A 6,466-nucleotide genomic window follows, 5' to 3' on the forward strand; every position below is an offset into this window, starting at 1 on the left:
TCCTAACCCTTGGTATTTCAAAGTGAGGCTTTATTTAGAAATAGAGTCATTGCAGATGTAATTAGTGAAGATGAGGTCATACAGGAGTCGTGTGGGCCTCTAATCCGACATGACATGTATTCTTACACAAAGGGGAAGTTTGAACACAGATAGGCTGACAGGGAGAACACTTTGTGATGAAGTCAGAGATCGAAGTGTTTCTCAGGAAACCACTAAAAGCCAGGAGACAGGCATGGAAACAGATTTTTCCCTTGCAGTCCTTAGAAGGTACCAGCCCTGCAGACACCTTGATCTTGGACTTCTAGCTTCCAAAACTATGAAATAATACATTTCTATTGTTCTAAACCACCCAGTTTGTTGTACTTTGTTACAGCAGCCCTAACAAAGGAATTTAGTATCCTTTGGTGCCTTTTGAGATCTGTATCATGCACGTGTATTACTGATTTAAAAAAAAAAATTTATTCCAACATAAATGTCCATTCCTCCCTGAAGCCTTCCCAGATTCACCAGTGTGAGGTTGATTTCTCTGTCTTCTGGCCTCCAAGAACATTTTATTCTCTGCAACAGCATTTACCATTTTGTGATGTGATTTAACTGTTCATGGGGTCCTACCTCCACAAAAGGGGCTGAGCCCAAATTTTATCCATCATTATAGTCCTAGAGACTGGCCCTCAAATGTTTGCTGGACTGAATGAATAAATGAAATGGATAACTATATATTTTTCACTCCCTTCCTCTGTTTCTATTACCATTCATTGATTTTTTTTTACCTGTAATTTTTTAACACCTTTTTTGTGGTATGATTCCTATATAGTAAACTACACATATTTCAGATGTACAGTTTGTTGAATTTTGATAGATGTATACACCAGTGAATCAAGAACCACAATCAAGACAGCTAACATTTTCATCACTCCCCAAGAGGTGTAAATTTCAAATTCCCAATTTATCCCTTCCCACCCCACTTACCACCTGTCTTCAATTGTAATTTATCATGAATATTCAGTTCTGAGAAAATGCTCTTGGTTTAACATAAAGTGAATAACGAAGGATATAAAATTATATAATTATAGCCCAATTTTTAAGAAGGATAAAGATAAGACTATAAGTAAATGTATTAAATGTTAATACATGGACAATACATTTTTATTTTCTTATTTCTGCATTCTTAGACATCCTCTACAATAAATACATATTAGCTTTATAATAAGAAAAAACATTTACTAAAATAGTTTCTTCATATTTCTGCAGGAATGGAAAATAGCTGAAGATACAGAGTATCAATGACATATTGATATCTGTAGGGGCACTTACATCTTTTCATTTTTAAGGGTCTTAACTGTCTCTTATATCAGTATAAATTCAGGGAGGGCAATTATGTTTATTTCTTCTGTAAGTTCTTACAATCTGAACTGCTGGGCTCTGCAAAGGGGCATTGCATCCTCAGGGCCTAATCCAAAAAATATTTGTAAAATTAATCCCCTGAAACTAACTTGTTAGGTAAATAACTTTTCTCTACCTCCTTGCACTAATGCTTATCATGGTTAAACCCTGCAATTCTATAAATACTATCCTAAGTTTTAAAAATATCACATATTGTACTTTGGTATATACTTTTGCATAGTGTTTAATATCATTTTATTTAAGGAAGTAAATCATAATTATTAGAATTTTTAAGTATTACTGGTGATATTTCTTCTGGCAGTTTTTCTTTTAAAAAAGTGATTTTGAAAGGGTTTCAACATTCTTATGTTTATTATTTGGCTTGATAAACTATCAATTCATTTATGAGTAGTCAGGGTGACCTCACTGAAACATGACCCTAGGACTTGGAGGATTTTGATAGATGAAAGGGCAAAAAACTGAACTCATTTAAAAACACATTTAAGAATTTCATTTCAAATAAGCTGGGAGTTTAGTACTTTTTAGGGGAGATAATTTCTCAAACAGAAAGAGGGTTGATTTCTGCCTGGTGGGGAGATGAGGAATCAAGAAAGTCTTCCTCCCTGCGTGGCGGTGCTTGATGAGAGAGAAATGAAACAGTTTGTCAATCACGCTCCAAAGGGCGGTTCCTGTTACAGATTACAGAAGCGACATTTGGGTTGGGCAAAAAGACTGATAGTATGGCTACCGTATTGGTTTCCTAGGACCGCATAACAAACTACTACAAACTGGGTGGCTTAACACAACAGAAATGTATTGTCTCACAGTTCTGGAGGCTAGAAGTTGGATATCAAGGTGTTAGCAGGACCGTGCCCTTTCTGGAAGGCTCTGGGGAAGATCCTTGCTTTCCTCTTCCAGCTTCTGGTGTTTGCTGGCAATCCTTGGCTTATAGGTGCATCACTCCCATCTCTGCCCCCATCATCACATGTGTTTTCCCTGTGTGTATGTCTCTGTGTGTGCATCCACAATTTCCGCTCTTATAAGGAGACTCATTGTCAGATTAGAGCCCACCCTAATCCAGTATGACCGCATCTTAACTTGAGTACATCTTCAAAGTAAGGTCGCACACTGAGGATCTGGGTAGATGTGAATTTGGGGGCAACACTAGCCAACTCAGTACAGCTGCTTAGCTAGGACTCAACCAAGGATGGAAAAGCAGCAAAAGACAAAGGTGTGTTTAACCTTGGAGTTAAAAACACAGGCTGTGGAATCAGACAGATTTAATTTTAAATCTTGGTCCTACCTGCTGGTCAGCCATGTGAACTTGGGAGGGTTACTTGACATCTTTAAACCTGTTTCCTTCTCTTCTGTGCAATGGGTTCAATGCCTCCTAGAATTACTGAGTGAAATAAATAAGATCAGGTCCTGGCGTGCTTAACGTCATGCCTCATATTTTACAAAATAAGCTTTCCATGCTAGAGTCCCCATTTCAATGGCCCCTGCCATCCTTTCAGGGAAGAACACAGACAGTTAAATAGCAAAACAGGATAGTTTATGATTAAAGGTCCAGATGCTTGGAACAGGATGTACCTGCCACAGGAGGTCAGAGAGCACAGGGCGGCTGGGCTGGAGCAGGCACAGACTTTAACTTTTAATAACAAACAGATGCAAGGTTAGTGCTGAAACCTGAAACTCTGCAGCTCAGCCATATTGATTTTCCCCTCCCCCTCCACTATGGTGTATATTAGAGTTTATCACGGAGGTCTCCGCTGCATAACCAGACCAGGCATCTCCTATTCCTCTCTCTGCTCTACCACCTGCGGTCTGTGGCCCCTCTCTCCCAGTGAACTTGACCATCAGGACATTCGAGAGCGGCCAGAGCTTCCACCCAGGTGGCCCTGGCCTCCCCTTGTCTCTGCTGCCCATCGTGGAAGGGCCCCCTTGGGAGGCACTGGCTGGTGAAGCTGTGCACAGCTGCATGTGTTGATCCTTGATCACATCCCAAGACAAACAAAAACAACCTGGGATGATCAGCATTTTGCACAGATCGGGGAGAACTGGCTGTTCTTCTGTGCCATTAGAAATGGATTAAATTATCCAGACACTGAGATCTTTCAGACAACATTTCCATTTAGAACTCACCATGATAACTGGGCTTGAATCCCCTCTCTGTGACCTGTGCTATGAGTCAGCCAGGACCGTCCACCCCACTGACAGGGCGAACTCTGATTTCCCACAGCCATCTGCTGCTGCCCTGGTTTCCTCAGCCTTGAGAAATGTATGTGCACAAAGCTTTGTTTCTGAACTGTAACTTTAGCATTTTTTTCCCTTGGTGACTAATGGGACTAAGCCAAGGATTCACTTCTTGTATTTATTGAGTGCATGGTTAAAAGTGTGGGCTCTGGAATCAATCGCCTGAATTCAAATCCCACCTCTACAAGTCACGAGCTTTGTGACACTGAGCAAGTTACCTAGCATCCCTAAATTTTAATTGCTTCACCTGCAAAGGCAAAATCTTAGTAACACCTACCCACTACGCTGTTGAGAGGATTGTCCCAGGTTTGGCTCCTCAGAAAGCAGATTGTGAGACAGAAGTTAACCAGCAGGATTTTATGACGGAATTCTCTAAAGAGCAACACCAAAAAAAGGGAGAGCAGGAAACAAGACTAGGCAGAGGGAGATGAGCTGAGAGGCAGTTCCAAGAAAGCAGCAGCCAACCCCAGAGGGCACTCTAGAGCCAGGAGAGCACGTTAGCCCTACCTGGAGTTGGGCCAAAAGGGTAGGCTGTTATGCCCCTGGGTAGATTAGTCACTAGATGCAGACTGCCCCTAGAAGGAGGTGTGACCTTGGGCCAGGCAGTTTTCCTGAGCTGAGCCAATCCTCAAAGGACACCTGAGACTGGTCTTCCTGCAGTGTTCCCAGCATCCAGGTCCTTCATTCCTGATGGCCTCCAACCATCACAAAGATTAGATGAGATTATCTATATAGGGCTTGTAGCCCGGTACCTGGCATGCGGTAAATGCTTAGTAAATGGTCGCCATTACAATTGTTGTTGTTTTTATAACTATTATTTGCCAGGCAATGTGCTAGAGGCTGGGGACTCAGTGTTGATCAAGATTCTGCTCCTGCCCTCAAGAAACTCAGTCCATAGCAAATGAGACCATCAGACAAGCAATTGCAATGCAGTACACTTAATAGGGTGCCGTAGGATTTGTATGGGAGCATCTAGAAGGGACACATGACCCAAACTAGGAAGGTGAAGGAGAGTGATGCCAAAGGTGACACCTGGAGATGGAGAGGAGTCAGCCAGGTAAAGGCAGCAGAAGGCGTTGGGGGTGGGAGAGAAGGTTGAGGAAGCAGTGTGTGCAGACAACAGAAAGCTCAATGTGGGCGTGATGTACTCCAGCAGGGCCAGCACCGGGGGAGGGGAAGAAGGGTCTTATGTACACCAGGCCAAGGAGTGTGGACCTGGATATAAAGAGGGCAATGGGGAGCCATTAAAGTATTCTAACCAGAGAAAGAGCATGCCATTCGTGCTTGAAGAGGTCACTCTGGCTGCCATTTGGGCAACGGATTTGACATGGAAAACATTAGAGACCATTGCCAGGGTCCAGATGAGAGATTACGGGGACCTGGACTAGGCTGGTGACATTGAAGGAAGAGAAGGATACTCAGAAACAAGGAATGCCAAGGTGATGGAATCTACAGATTTGGTGATGACTAGATATTAAGAAAGAAAGGGCAGGGGGAGAGGGGGTGGGAAGGGAGTTCAAAATTTGTAGATACTGACAGGCATATGTAGAATAGATAAACAAGATTATACTGTATAGCACAGGGAAATATATACAAGATCTTGTGGTAGCTCACAGCGAAAAAAAATGTGACAGTGAATATATGTATGTTCATGTATAACTAAAAAATTGTGCTCTACACTGGAATTTGACACAACATTGTAAAATGACTATAACTCAATAAAAAAAAGTTTATAGAAATAAAGAAAGAAAGAAAGAAAGAAAGAAAGAAAGAAAGAAAGAAAGAAAGAAAGAAAGAAAGAAAGAAAGAAAGAAAGAAAGAAAGAAAGAAAGAAAGAAGGAAAGAAGGAAAGAAGGAAAGAAGGAAAGAAAAAGAAAGAGGGAAATTCAGGGTCATGTTTAAGCTCCCAATCTGGGCAAGTAAACTCCAGAAGACCTGGTATCTGAGTCCGTTGGGGCTGCTATAACAGAATAACACAGACTAGCCGGCTTATAAACAACATTTTTTCTCTCTCTCTCTCACAGTTCTGGAGGCTGGGAAGTCCAAGAGCAAGGCACCAGCGGATCTGGTGTCTGGTAGGGGCCAGAGAAACAGCTATCTTCTCACTGTGTCTTCACATGGTGGAAGAAAGCAGTGAGGGAACACTTTGGGGTATTTTTAATAAGGGCACTAAACCTATTCATAAGGGTTCCATCCTCATGACCTCAATCACCTCCCAAAGTCTCCATCTCCAAATAGCATCACATTAGGAAATAGGCTTCAACATATGAATTTTTGAGAAACACATTCAGTCTATAGCACCTGAAGAAAGAGCATCCTAAGACCTAGAAGGAAAATAAGCCACCAGGGACAGACAGGCTGCTTATTTATTATTCAGCATGGTTCAAAGGAGCTTCTTCCAGGCAGTTCTCCAAGACTTATGGCTCCATTTTAGACAGACCCACTTGAAGTCCCGGTGGAATATAACTCTCAGAAGAAGCTATGTTAATCCCAGAGGAACTTGCTTCCTCCCTACTTCTGTCTAGCAAATCAAACAAACAAACAGTGCTCCCAGTGTTTAAATGTAGTTGTAGTGGTAAGCAAATTGAACAAAGGAAGATGATAGAAATAAAAATTCACTTTGGAGTCAATCTTCAATAAACATCAGTATTTATTGAATATGGATTCTGGGCCCAGTCTTGTGCTTAGAGCGTCACAAATAAGAAAGAATAAGACAGCCACTGAATAGCGTACTGGAAGGTCCAGCTCCTTATTATTGAATAGTAATACTTCTTATGGTAAATTAGTGCACTGGCATTTGGGTTTTTACGTAAGTCTTTTGTGTGTTTGG

Source organism: Camelus dromedarius, chromosome 8, assembly GCF_036321535.1.
Source record: "Camelus dromedarius isolate mCamDro1 chromosome 8, mCamDro1.pat, whole genome shotgun sequence".
NCBI lineage: Eukaryota > Metazoa > Chordata > Mammalia > Artiodactyla > Camelidae > Camelus > Camelus dromedarius.